The following is a 14,931-nucleotide window of genomic DNA, read 5'->3' as shown; positions in this document are numbered from 1 at the left end:
CTTGCTCTTACTACATTGTACTAATTGTTCTACTTGGAAGGGAAGGAAGGGAAAGCTCTCTCTCTTGGGTTAATTTTCCACTTCTTTTCCATTTTGTCTGGAGGGGATTAACAATAGAACCCAAAGGCTGCACTAAAGCAGTTTCCCAAAGCTCAGTACAGTGCCAAATAAACAAGGAGAGAGGAGAGAGAGAATATTATATCAAGGGTAGATTGGGTCACAAATCTGGGTTACAAAAGCACATTAGGCGATATACTCAACTTAGGGACTACTTCAGGAGGTAGCCAAAGTGGTGCCCTCTGGAGCCCATTGAACTACAACTTCCATCATCCTTGACCATGTTGGTTGGGGCTGATGGAAGTTGCAGTCCATCAACATCTGGAGAGCAACACACCAGCTAGCCTTGCACTACATGAACAGATGCACATACATAGATACAATCACCACTGCTATGATGTAGTTCCAAGTAGTGTTTTCTTTCCCCTGCTGGAATGCTCTGCTACAGAGGACTGTGCCAGCACCTTTACTCTGGCCACTGTTGCCCACCAGGCACATGGAGCTGGTGTTAGGTGCTTCCTTTGACCTGTGCAGGGGCTTCTGAAAAGAGAGTCAAGCAGTGTGACTCTGGCCATTGCTGCCTGCCAGCCAGGTGGAGCTCACGGTGGGTCCTGCCTTAAAAAAGTCTGGGGAGAGAAGGAAGGGGTGGTGGGGGTGCACACTCAGGCAGGTGGCAGGTGCCTCTTTTGCCCCATGCTGGGTTAGCAGGAGTGGGGGGAAGTGGGTGTGGGTGAGAATTAGAGGAAGTTTCCCCACATGCTCGGGATGCTGGTGTCTGCTTGCCTGTTGGGGCTGATAGGAGTCTAATAGCACCTGAGATACTCTTGCCCCACTTACCTATGCTTTGCTAACCTCCAGATTGGATTGCTTAATGCACTCTGTGGGGCACTCCACCTCCAAGGTTACAACTTGTGGAGAATGTAGTAGCCAGGATGTAAACCAGGGCAGTGAGATGGGCCCAAATGGCACCAGTCCTGAGGAAACTGCTATATTGTGTCCGAGCCCAATTAAATGTGTTCATGTTAACCTGAAATGCCCAAAGTTGACTTGGAGCCAAACTACTGGAAGGAGTGCCTCCTTCCACACTGGAGGGGAATAATAACAGTGGTCATTTTTATTATTTTTAAATTTGTCAGTAGCTTTATCTTGCCCAGGGCAACCCAAAGCCATTGATAACCAAACAGACAATAAGCCCCACATAGTTAATTTAAAACTAAGAGGGAAAACATCCCACCCGTATTGATTTATTTACCTTATAGGGTTGTTGTAAAGATTACAAGAAAGTGTAGGTCAAGCACCTTCAGCATTTTGAAATGCTTCATCTAAATGAAGTTTGCAATTTTTAAGGCCCATTCTAGCTCTCCACTATTATGACTGTAGGGTTTTTACAGCTCAGAATGGAAGCCTGCTAAATTATGTTGCATTACCGTATTCTATTTTGATCCATGTTGCTTTTAGCATGGCTTTCTTCAGCATTCACACATTGAGATGGTTCTTGCACTGCCCCAAGCTAGTGTATACTCACTATTTCTGTTTTGCCCATTAAGTTAAATAAAGCGACGTGCCAATTTTTGCTGCAAAAAGCTGAAATCACATATAGTGGGCCATCCCAGGGCAGAAGAAAATGCCCAACTTGCACTGTGATTTCCCACTAAGTAGGATGCTGGAATGGGACTCGGGAGATGCAGCTCTTGTTCCTGCTCTACTCAGAACCTGTGTAAGTGTGACCTTAGGCAAACCGTTTCCCCTCTTTGCACTTTCACATTGAGCTCTATAATGGGTATAATGGCACATTGCCATTGCTTAGGAAAGTGCTTGAAGTGGATGGAAATCAATATATAACAATCATTTGCCTTCCCTTTAAAGATTCAGATGTTTCCCCAATGACTTACGGAGGCTGTGTGTGTGTTTAAGAAATTTCTCTGCAGACTCTGTGTGCTCGAGGAAATGTCACATAAGCCCTTCCACTGAGAGTGGCAGCAGTAAGTGGCCTGCATTCTTCCCAGTTTCAGCACCAGCCCAGTATCCTGGGAATCCAGGTATATGAGAGGCGGATCTGGTACCTGCAGAAACGCTTATTACAGATGCTGCAGCGAAATGTACTCTTAACACTATAATGAAGAAGCCACACCTGCCAGTCAGCTGCCTCCCCTACAGCTATTCAAAGGACAGGCGTAGCATGGGTTGCTGGTACCTGGGGCGGGACAAGTGTTGTGCCCCCCTGGTGGACTGGCCAGCAGTCAGCCCCTTCGCCGGCCAATGTCTACTCAAGGGAGCCTGTCCATACAAACTAGCCCCAACCTGGGAGAAGAGATAAGGCAGAGAAATGTGACACCTCCTATCCTTCCAGTGAGGCACTTTGGGCAATGCACCTGGCTCCTGAAGACTTTTCCTCCTTGTTGGGTGCCACTGTTGCTCTCCCTCTCAACTGGCCCAGGGTGGGGAGTGTGAGGGCCTCCCTTGACCGGCCATGAGGAGAAGGATGTGCCACTGCACGAGCCTTGAAGGCCTGGCCCAGGTGCGGCTTGCCTCCCCACGGCTCCAACCTTGAGGAGGGAACCTGTCGTAGGGGTGTCTGGTTGCACTCCTCCAAAATTTGTGCCCGGGGCCATGGCTCTGCTGCCCCCACACTATGCCACTGCCCCTACCCTGCCCCAAGTCTCTGTGCTGCCCCATCATATAATTTCCTCATGTGATGTGATGTTAAATAAGCCAACGTTGCCGCCGGCATCACCACAATGACAGTGGGCATGAATTCCAAAACTTGCTTGTGTTGTATGAAGAAGTGTTTTCTTTTCTCTCTCCCCCCCCCCTTTATAGCAAGGTTCATTGCCTGTCTTCTACAAGGTCATTATGGGAATCCACCGTCAGTCAATTCTGGTGCAGTCATAGTGCTTTTGCCAAGAGAGCTGCAGAAAGTTTTAGAGTTTTAATTTGCCTCTCATAAACGGTGAGTTTCTATCAAAGCTTTAACGATTGGCAGATTTATACACTTTGAAGAACTTCTTTGTATTTGTTTCGTGTAGGCGTTGGATGAAAAAGGGGTAAAGTGGTTTCTATGTGGAGCGATATACAGTATTATGAGTGAACTGCTCTTGCAGAAGAACTGTAGGATGCCTTCCAGGCAATTAGCTTCCATCATACAGGTTACTTGAATCTTAATTTGTGCTGAGGGTTTTTTGGTTTTTGTTGGTTATTTTGCATATGTATAGGACTATGTTAATAGGTGTGTGGCAGTCAATCTCCTTGCTCTGTGATTCCACCTTTTTTTATTAAGACTCCTGCTGCTTAACAGTCTTGATGCACTGCAATCGACCAATCCTTTTATGAAAGCAATGATAATCTGTCTTATATTTATACTTACACGGTGCCTGAAAAATGCTGCTTGAAATTAGTGTCAGACTTGCATTCCATGAAACTCAAGCCACAATAAAAATGAATTTAGCCCCTGTGAAGAACAGCAACTCAGACCCAGAACTTGCAGCATTTGACCTGAAATCTGTGTACCAGACAAGTTTGAAATGCACAGAGCAATGTATCCCAGATCATCCCATTCTGGATTGTCACTTCTTGCACTGTGATGTCCACAAATAGGCTTGTCAAATCATAGATTTTTTAAATAGAAGTGGGTGTTGTTGTTTTTAAATGTTGGGGTTATTTACAACTCTGTCTACAGGCCCTGTGGAAAGAAATCAGATCCCACAGGGCCCTGGTCTCATGAGACAGAGCATTCTACCAGGCTGGAGCCAGTGTTGAGAAGGCCCTGGCTCTGGTTGAGGCTAATCTAACTTCCTTAGGGCCCGGGACCTCTAGGGTGTTGCTATATATGGACCATAGGGTCCTCCATGGGGCATACCAGAAGAGGTGGTCCCGTAGGTACGAGGGTCCTAGGCCGTGAAGGGTTTTAAAGGTCAAAACCAGCACCTTTAAAGTTGAAGGAGTTGGGTATATTTAGCCAGGAACTCCCTACCCTATTGCTGTTTACCACTGATTCAGCGGTAAAATGTGAGTTTTCCTGGGGAAAGCTGTGCAGAAGCACACTCAGACACTTTGCTCTAAAGCCCAGACCTGTGCCTAGAAACGCAGCACAAAAGGAAGTCTGGCTGGGCCATTGAACATGTGATCACACCGGCATCCTACTACCCACCCACTCTCACTTCCCACCCCTAGTTCAGACTTAGGTAAAAAAAAAAAGGTAGAGGACCCCTGGACACTTAAATCCAGTCAAAGGCGACTGAGGGGTTGTGGTGCTCATCTTGCTTCAGGCTGAAGGAACTGGTGTTTGTCCATAGACAGCTTTCTGGGTCATGTGGCCAGCATGACTAAACTGCTTCTGATGCAACAGAACACCGTGACAGAAACAGTGTTTACCTTCCCGCCTCAGTGGTACCTATTTATCTACCTGCACTGGTGTGCTTTCGAATTGCTAGGTTGGCAGGAGCTGGGACAGAGCAACGGGAGCTCACCCCATCACAGGTATTTGAACCGCCGACCTTCTGATCGGCAAGCCCAAGAGGCTCAGTGGTTTAGACCACAGCACCACCTGTGTCCCTCAGTCCAGACTTTGACACTGCCTGTCTCAATTCTTTGTTTCTCATGTCCCAGTTTACGACTACCTTTTTCTCCAAAAATCCTTTCTGGGCAGCAGAGACAGGTATTTTTAATCAACTAACTTTTCTAGCACAAATAGGATGTTGTAAACCACAGTACTGTCTAACACTTCCAGGTTTAAGTCCACTTGTTTAATTCTGTAACGAGTGGTCACACTGAGATGGTTGGACTTTTCAAAACCATGTTGTGGTAATGTCGTGGGTCTACTGTGCTACAAGAGAAAGAAACTCTTCCCACTCCATGCATAAAATCTGACACACTCAAAATCTGACACACACACTTCGCGCTAGTCATAGCCGTTGCTTCCAGCAGTTTTCAGTTTTCCCTTCTCATCACAATCCACTCGTCATAAAAGTACCTTTGGGAGAACAGATCTTCATCTGTTGCAAGTTTATTTGGCTCCACTGAAATTGAGGGAATTTTGTGAGGTCATTTAGATCAATATTTTAAGAGACAATTTCCTGAATTCTGGTGCAATTGCTCATATAGCTCATCCTCATAAGTTATTCACAATGTCAGATATTTTATTTTAACTTCTCAGAAGCTTCTCCACTTGGGTTGCCAATGCTTGCAGCAAACATTTCAGATTTTGTCAGGGCCTGGGAGTGGAGTCCATCAGTTTGAAGAGGGCCTTGAGGGGGGTTCCAGTGGTTTCGGGTGGGTCTAGAGCAGTTCTCCCCAAAGTGGATCGTACCACCCCTGGGTATATGTTTCCATTTGATTCTGACTCTTTCATTGAAGAGAATAGAGAACTACAAAGTATGGGGGAGCTTCATGTGTGCCTCAAAGCAGGGGAGGACTTTCAAATTTCAGCTGTATCCTGTGCAAGGCTGTGCCCCCCCCCAGCCTTCTGTTCTGCTACATTCACAGCACCATAGTTGTGATGCCCTGTGGCGCGCCCTAGGCCCAGTTCAGCGGAATCAGCTGTGCTGCCCTAAATCCATCTCTGATTAAAGTTTCTGTACCTACAAGGTATTTCTGGACTGAGGCATTGGTATAGGAGCTTTGTTTCAGCTTTCAGCTGACCTTTGGAGTTTATCTATTGCGTCTGTTATGTACTGCAAGTTATGTTACATTCTAGAGATGTTTGTGATGGCCATTCTCCTTTTGCAAAGGATTGAGAACCAAATCTTACAGTAGAGCAGCATGGATCCCCTTTGTTACATGATGATGATGATGATGATGATATTAATTTAATATTTGTACCCCACCCATCTGACTGGGTTGTATACAGCATACAGTGCAGTACTTCACTGAAATCGGCTGTTCCCAGAATAATTTTCCCTACATTCAAGGATGGTCCTCCATTTCTATGCCTGCAAAATCAAGTCGACTGCTCTTAATCAAGCTATGTATCACACCCATTCATTTTCTAATTATCTCATCAAGAAAATTGTTTTAGCATACCTTGATTAAAATAATGAAATTCCATCATACAAAGAAGATGCAGCTTTAGCACCAGCCATGACATTTAAAGTAGGCCTATGATAGCAAAGCTAAGGAAGAAGTAATATGACAAATAAATGCATTTCATTTATTTATTTTAAGAATGTATAGCCCACCTTATTCTTTAATCTCTGCATTTATTAAATTTATATCTTGCCTCTCCAAACAATTTGTACTCTTCAAAGTGATCTCATCGAGATCTCAGAGGCTGAGAACTAGTGTTTAGTATAGAACACTGAATATTTTATTAATGCTTTAATTTGTACGGGGTTGAGCTCTTTATCTTGATGTGGCAGATTTAGATGTTAGTACTGCAGTGCCTCAGAGGTGACATTAAGCGTCACCCTGCTTTGAGGTTGCCTCAGCAGCATGAGAATAAAATCCAGATTTTGAAAAAAAAAGTTGCAAGCAATTTGTTCTGAATGCTAATATTTAACCACGTATTCCTTACTGTGATTTATAATTCTCTCGCAAGTCCAGCTCACAGGCACAAAATGCCAATGCTCCATATGTCCATAGTTTTAAATACTGAAATTATGCAGTTCTTGTATTCTAGACTTTGGACATTTCTTTTCAAATGAGGCAGACTTCTGAGACGCCAACTCATAAGGCCAACTCTCATCTGGCTCGTTTTATCGGGTTTTAAGAGCCTGTCTAAATTTTGTGAGAACTTTCCAAAGATTGGTTTGCAAGAAGGTTTCTGCTTACATCCAGAGTTTTCTGTGGAAATCTGAAGCATTTGTTTACCCTGGTCATTGACATGTGAGGGAACTGGTTGAATTGTCACACTATAGCACCACAAGGTCCAGAATGTGGTAAAAACACAGGAAGTTGCCTTGTATTGTGTTATGCTATTGGTTCATCTAGCCGAATATGGTCTACACAGATTGGCAGCAGCTTTCTCCAGGATTTCAGACCAGGTTCTCTCCCAGTCCTACCTCACGATGCTGAGGACTGACCCTGAGACCTTTTGCATGCAAAGCAGATGCTATATACCACTAGGTTATACCCCTTCCCCATGATATGGTGGAGCACCATATGGAAAGGTGATCGAGGAAAGCATTGCATGGTATGGCATGTCAGTTTTACAAATGTGGGAATCTAGACTCAGTATCATATGTCCTTCCCATCAGAGTTGGGTAAAGATGTCCAGATGCCTAATGGAGGCAGTAATGGGATGGAGAAGGGTCTACTGTATATATAAACTCAAGCTGAATTGTGAAAAGAGGGAGGTACACTGGATTGGAGGTACCTGTGTCAGGAATTAGGAGAACGGGCTATGCTGGGCTTTCAGTCCCCCTGAAGGATCAGGTACATAGTTTGGAGGTACTCCTTGATTCATGGTTTGGAGTACCTATTTCTAGCAGGGGTGGAGGAAGGGAGGTGCGGTGGGTGCGGGCCACCCCAGGTGTCACCACAGAAGGGGTGACAAAAAGCCGGGCGGCACTCACTGTGCCTGAACCACGCATCTCTCCTGGGAGAGACGTGGTGGCTTGGGTGCACGCAGGCTCCGCGCTGCCCAAACGGTCTGCCCGCTGCCTCCCCCCAGCTGTAAGGTGGCTGAGTGGGAGGAGGCAGACAGACACTGGAGGCCCTGCGGCGCTCGCCCCGCAGTGCTCGCCCTGCCCTCGCCCTGCTCCTATAGGCGGCTTGCCCTGCCCCGGGAGTACCACCCCAGGCACCTGAGTGACTTCCTCCACTGCTATTTCTAGCTGCAGCTGGTCATGATGCCCCCTCCCAAATCTTGAGATCTGTAGTTTGTCAAGGGTCTCCTACGAACTCTCAGTGCTCTGTACAAACTGCAGTTCCCAAAATTCTTCGGCAGAAGCCATGACTTTTTCCATGGCATAATAATAAATAATAATAATAAATTTTATTTATATCCCACCCTCCCCAGCCGAAGCTGGGCTCAGGGCGGCTAGCAACAGTCAAGAGCACTTTATGGTGTGGTTGTGACCCCAGTGAAGGTAATGCAACTTCTTCCCAATGAAATTGTGGATTACTGTCCAAATACTATTTTTTTTCTTTTTGGTGAGAGGAGATATTTGTGTCTTAGCTGTAAGCTTCCAGCAGGAATAGCTTCTGCATGTTGTTAAGCTCCATCCTGTTATTGTCTAATGAAATGCAACAGGGTGACATGTTGAATTTAAATAATGATCGGCTGGCCAAGCTGCTAGACATTTCAGCGCTCTACCTATTGCCAGCTGACAATGCTCCTTGCTGGCCATATGGCCCCTTTTCTGGCTGAAATTATGTGGAAGATACAGCACAAATAGAGCATCCCTAAAGAGAAGGGCTCTTTATGAATCATACATGACCTGCCACTGTAGATGCCTCGTGCCTGAAATCCTGGCATATTTCCATCTTTCGCTTAAGAAAAAATTAAACCAACTGTACATTGGGTCGGTTGGGTTTCAAAGTATTAAATACTGTTTCTTTTTGTACAGGTTGCATGTCAGTGTTGTGGATGAGGGGTTTCACGGAAAAAGATTATTTATATCTCTGAAAACGTATATTGCCATTTGAAATATTACCTACGCTTGCTGGGTCATGTTCACCTAGAGAAGAAGAATCTGATAAATAAGGAGAAATTGTAGGGTGAAACTATGTTTGCAGAGCCTTATGACCCTGGTTTCAAAGGATGTCAGGGTCAAAGGCGATGTTACATGTGAGTGAGCATAGCAAAGTTGCAATAGAGCTTCTGGTTGTTGTTTAACTGAAATCACTCTTGTGAGGTGCTATTTTCAGTAGAGGGATGATGGGTGAAGGTGGTACATTTTATCTGCTTGCTGTTTCCCCACTAAACTTTGCCTCCTAGTCTGCTTCCCCCTCCATCAAGCAGTTCCATGTGCATGGACACAAGCACTGGTTTGTTACAACATAGGAACTGCAGGGCATCTGTGAAGTAATGGAGCAGTGTAATGAATTTCAAACTTCATTAAGTGACATCCCTCCTACATTTCCGCACTTTTCTGACTCAAAATTGCATGCCCATTTGACTCCTTTGCATCACTTTCTATCCGGCCTCTGAGGAACTTTTCCTTTGACTCCGTTTCACTGACAGCCTGAGGTAACTGGGAGCTGCAGCAACACATAGAATTGGTTCCTGCTGGCAGCAGCTGGAATGATTTGGGACGAGAGCATGAATTGGCAGTTCCTTTTGGCTGTGGAGCTGGCAGATCCTTTGATTTATTGATATGCCAAGATTTTGCAGGTTTTGAAGGACCACATCTGGGGGAAGTTCTTGCACATCTCTTGTTGCACTTGGGTTGAAGATACCTGTTTTCTGGGCCCAGATTAACAGTGACGAATGCTTCCTGCTTTCTGACTGGTCTCTACCTTGCTATAGTCTGCCATCCCCCACTTTCAAATCAAATTGTCGTCTTTGGGAATATCAACCTGGGATTGCAGTTCCTATCCTTCTTTCCAGTTGTTTCTTTTACTATTCATTGTAGACTATGCTCAGTTGGATAAAGATGGGTTTGTAAGAAGACGGTGGTTTTCAAACAGTTACTGTATTGTCTCTTCATTTCATTAAGGGCTTTGTACAATACTGTATTGATGAGAATTCCCACTTTAGAAAAGAGAACGCAGTCAAACTTTTAAATGTCTTTTTACTGGATTAACTATTCTTCTTTTAACTAATTGATCTATTACTTACTCAGTTAGAATGTATGCTCTCCTTTTGTAAGAGACAGATCAATTGCTACTTAATCTATTTCTTTTCATTAAATAATAAATTACACACACATACATGCACACCAATCAATCTTAGCCTTACAACCTTCCCAGCACACAGTAGTTCTGCTCGCTCTATTCATAACAGAAATTCGATAGACACACAAAGGATCATATTCAAAGTCTGCCCACAACAAGGACCACAATTCTTTCAGATTTGCTTTTTTTTAAAGACCTAATTCAGCATGTTAATGTAAGAAACACCCCAGCCATGCAGCTTCTTTTATTCCATGTGCTGGAAGAGCTTGGTGTTCAAGGACTAGACCACCTGATTTATCATTAGCAATTCATTGTGCTAACAGAATTAACAGAGCCTTACTTTATCCTAAGATAGCATCAGTTCATGGCCTTATTCTGTCTGCCTTTCCTCTGAACAGACTGAGAAGCAAAGGTGAAAAAACTGTCAGTGGTACCGACATCTAAATGCATGATTCTAAAAATAGTGGGTGACGGAACATGGGAGGGGGGGAGAATATAAGTATGTCACAATTTCAGCACTAATGGCAATTTTTTCAATGGAAAAAAAACCATGCAATTCTACTTTTACTCTCTATAAAAGTTCTCAAGCCCTATATTTTCTGAAGGGTGTCAGATATTTCAGAATAAGAAGGACTTGTCTCACTTGATCAACAATCAGTACACTTGATTGCTGTTATGTGTGAGGCAAGGTACATCCATTACTATCCACAGAATTGTGAGATTTGCAATTAATAGACATTTGTTATGTTCGCTGAGATTGGGATGATGATCTGGAATAAGAGAAAACTCTGTGCCTTGCCAAATGTAAGGTGGTTCTTTTAAAATGAGATTCAGAGGCAATACAAACACAAGTGAGTGAGAAGATTAAATATTTTATTCTAAACAGCAAGCATTATATACATTACCAAGCAAACACTTTGATCTGCCACCTGGAAGCCCTCAAGAAGTGGCAAGGTGATCCATCAGGTACCCTCAGGTTGCACAGCCCTGCAGCCATCAGTCCATGCACGAGCTTCTCAGAACTAGGCCCTGCACCATCTGATTTATAGATAGCTAACCTGTTAGCCCCCTCTCCCAATACCTTACTTTCTTCAAACAATGTCTAACATAAAAAAAAGTGAAGGTACCCAGGGCTCTCACTTCCTTCCAATATAATAGTAGTAGTAGTAGTTGTAATAACAATTTATTATTATTATTATTATTATTATTATTATTATTATTATTATTATTATTTATTATTATTATTATTTTACACCCTGCCCATCTGGCTGGGTTTCCCCAGCCACTCTGGGCGGCTTCCAGCAAAAATTAAAAATACATTAAAACATCAGTCATCAAAAACTTCCCTAAACAGGGCTGCCTTCAGATGTCTTCTAAACATCATTTCTTTTTAAAGGCTGTTCTTCAGCCATCAAAGAGCTTAGAGACGGGGAAAAGGAAGGAGCAGGGGGTAGGAAGAAGGCAACCAAGTTAGATCACTAAATTTCTCGAAATACAAATATCTTCTGGGTAGATTGCCCACACACTCTGAATTCTCAAGTAGCATCAGAAACTGAGTACCGTATTTTTCGCCCTATAGGACACACTTTTCCCCCTCCAAAAATGAAGGGGAAATGTGTGTGCGTCCTATGGGGCGAATGCAGGCTTTCACTGAAGCCTGGAGGGCGAGAGAGGTCGGTGCGCACCGACCCCTCTATCTCTCCAGGCTTTGCGCAGCTCTCTGCAAGCCGTGGGAGCCAGGCACTGGGCTCCCACGGCTTGCAGAGAACTGCCTGTTCTGGGGGCTGGGGTCAGGGGAAGCTCGGGCTTCCCCCGCCCCAGCCCCATGCCTGGGGGGGTAAAATAATTTCCCCCCTTTATTTCCCCCCCAAAAAAACTAGGTGCGCTTTATGGGCCGGTGGGTCCTATGGGGCGAAAAATACGGTAACTGGTAAGATGGCACCCAAATAGGGATATATAGGCATATTAATTAATTAATTTGAACTGGAATGTTTGCTTATTGAAGAAGGTATCTTTCTAAGGATCAGAAAAAGAATTTGGCTTTCCTGTACTGTGTAATATTTTTCTTTTCTTTTGCCTAGAATCTAAGACGGATTTATCTTTAAAACAGTGACCTCTTCCATAGTTAAATACCTCCTACTCAAAATAAATAGATATTTAAAGAAGAAAATAAATGGAGAGTATTCTCAGAGCCTGATCATTAACCCAGTCAACAAACAGATTTGCTGGTTTTAAAAATGTAATTTACCAGCATTGCTTCCTGTGTAAATTATTGAAGAAACTTCCAATCAGTGGCATAATTATTAGATGCATCCCCCAAAGCAATCTGCATATTGACTTCAGAAAGTGCCTTCTGTGGGTTTGGAAAACATGCAATTTAGTTGTAGACTCAAAGGTAAATATTAGTATTTGGATAGTGCTCAGAAGACGTAATTAAGCCCAACATTCTAATGCCTCTGTGCTTCATTTATGAAAGCTCCACAACTGCAATTTAATCTTGCTGATGAAAATGAACGCAGTCCTTTCCCCCTTGATGATGCTTACAGTTGGTGCTTACAAATGCCAGAATCACATTTCACTATTCTAGGTAAGGTCTGATTTCACAGCTTTTCATTTAAAGCCAAAATCTATTATTTTGAATATTTGCATCTTCATTAATATTTGATCAGGGTCAAGTTGACCTCCATAAAATGCTTGATAAAGCTCAATCCAGATTTTTACAAAAATAAATAAAAAAGACTGAGTCCCTGTGCTATGCTATGTATGAGAGTTAATGTGACATAGTGGGCAGGGTGTTGAACATTAACCTTAGCTCAAATCCCCCCAATTGCAAAGACTGCCAGCTTTTAGTCCCCAGTTCCTCCTATCCAAAATGGGAAAATGGATGATAGAACAACTGGTGCTTTGTTAAGATGAGTAGTGAGCAAGCAATTTTGTGTATTTAATGTTCAAACAAGAGCATTAAAGAACATACAGTTCAGCTGCCACTACGGTATCCTTGTAAAACAGAAAACATGACTTGATACCATTAAGCTGCACATTGTCCCATCTATGTGGCCAACAGGTAATGCATAATACAGACACATCACATCATGCATAGTGCTTACCTAGATCATAATAAGGACAAGTCAGAAAGAGACATGGACTCTGGTGGTAGCTCCATATTTGTTGTAACATCTAGCAAACATCTACAGCAGAGATGTTATAAAACTACCTTTCACCAAGTCAGACCGTTCATCCATTTAGCTTAGTATTGTCTCCATGCTGACTGGCAGTGACATTCTAGGGGTTCGGGCAGGGTTGTTTCCTAGCCCTATGTGAAGATGCTAGTGACTGATCTTCTGTATACAAAGTAGAGGCTCTACCACTGAGCCATGGTTCTTCCCAAAGTAGCCCAACACTGTTGGACTCCAACTTCCATCAGTCCTAGCCAGCACCCCGAACTTTAAGAAATGATGGGAATTGGAGTCCAACAACACCTAGAATGCCACAGGTTCCTCATTCCTGCCCTACAATATTGTTTCCCATTTGCTATTATTCATAATATGCTGGATCTGATGAATGGTCTGTATAGCACCAGATGTGGTCAGTAATGTGCCCTTGGGAAACTCAAAGGCATGACAATAGCTCTCTCTTGTTGATGGTGGTAGTTATTACTTGTTGTTTTCACCCATTGGAGTTATATAGTCTCTGGAATCAAGGCTCCATTCTGATCTACTACTTGACTAATGACTATTGATGCCACAGAAGGTATTGTCACCCATTTCGGCAGGAGGGTTCCTGAGGGGGAGATGGCGGTTGTCATCTACATTTAGATTCCATGCGCCATTTTGAAACAAGATGGCAGACTAAAATGTGACTGTGGTGTGTTTCCCCACTTTTTGGGATGAAACTGCCCCAATCAGGATTGGCTCTGAAGGTATCTCTGCCCAGTTTGGTGGGATGATTCCAACCTGAGTCAGTTTGGATGGCACTGATGATACTATTACCCAACTCAGTACGAGGGTTCCCAAGAGTGGAGGAGCAGGACTTTGTGTTTGGATGCTGTACATCAAGAAGGCAGGCCAAATTAACCCCAATTAAACATTAATTCTCCCCCTTTACAGACACAAAGGGTTCAGGTGTTCCTGCGTCAATGTGCATATGTGTGGGTGTGCATGCACTCAGTCCTAAACCTCTCAAATCACACTATTCAATTTTTAAAAATCACATCTTTTTCCCTTGAATTCCTGGGCAGCACCAAGTACTCCCTCCTCCTCCTCCTTCTTAATAAAAAGCTGAACTTTATTAGAATTCTCCAAAAATGCTTGGAGTCCCAGTCTATTCTGAAGTGAGATTACTTGGGTTTTGCGTGTTGAGGTCCCCAGGGCCACCCCAAAAACTCACACATCACACAGAAATTTTATTTAAGGTTTTTGGCATAATTTTTGGCCACAACTTTATTAAAATACAAAAATGTGAGTGGTTGCTTAGGCATTGGTTGCGACTATCTGCCCCCCCATGGGGACAGACTGACATTCTGCACAATGCGAAAGTCAGAATGGGGGAATACACTTGGGGGTTACGCGGAGCAGGGAACCTGCCCTCACCCCAAATGCAACCAGGAGCTCATTGCTATGGCCCGAGCCCCCTTGACAGAGTGGACAAGCAATAGTTAGCCCCCAATTCCTTTAACGGAATCCCTTGCAGCAGCAGCATTAGAGGGGCAGGCACAGCCAATCCATGCCCCCTCAACCAACCAAATCATAAACCAATGCCTAACCGCAACCTTACAAGTTGTGACGATTTGCTACACAGTAGGCAAAAACTAAATGGCACCAGCCAATCAGCCAGATGGACAAATTCCTACCAGGCCCCTGCCCCAAGAGCGGACAACCCCATGACAGGCATAGCAAGGTCAAAGCGAACAACCCTAAATATAGGGAGGGGGGACGGACAATCTGATGCACGGGACGAAAGAGGAAGCTTTACACCTCATGCAGGGAGTTTTAGCATTTCTGGCTGTCAATCAATCAACAAATGGCAACATTAACTTCTTCCCAACAACAAGGGAAGCCCAATCACATCAGTGGCCAACAATCAATTAGCCCGCCCCACAAC

This window comes from Podarcis melisellensis (assembly GCF_964234715.1).
Source record: "Podarcis melisellensis genome assembly, chromosome: 1".
NCBI lineage: Eukaryota > Metazoa > Chordata > Lepidosauria > Squamata > Lacertidae > Podarcis > Podarcis melisellensis.
Note: the sequence above shows the minus strand (reverse complement) of the source record.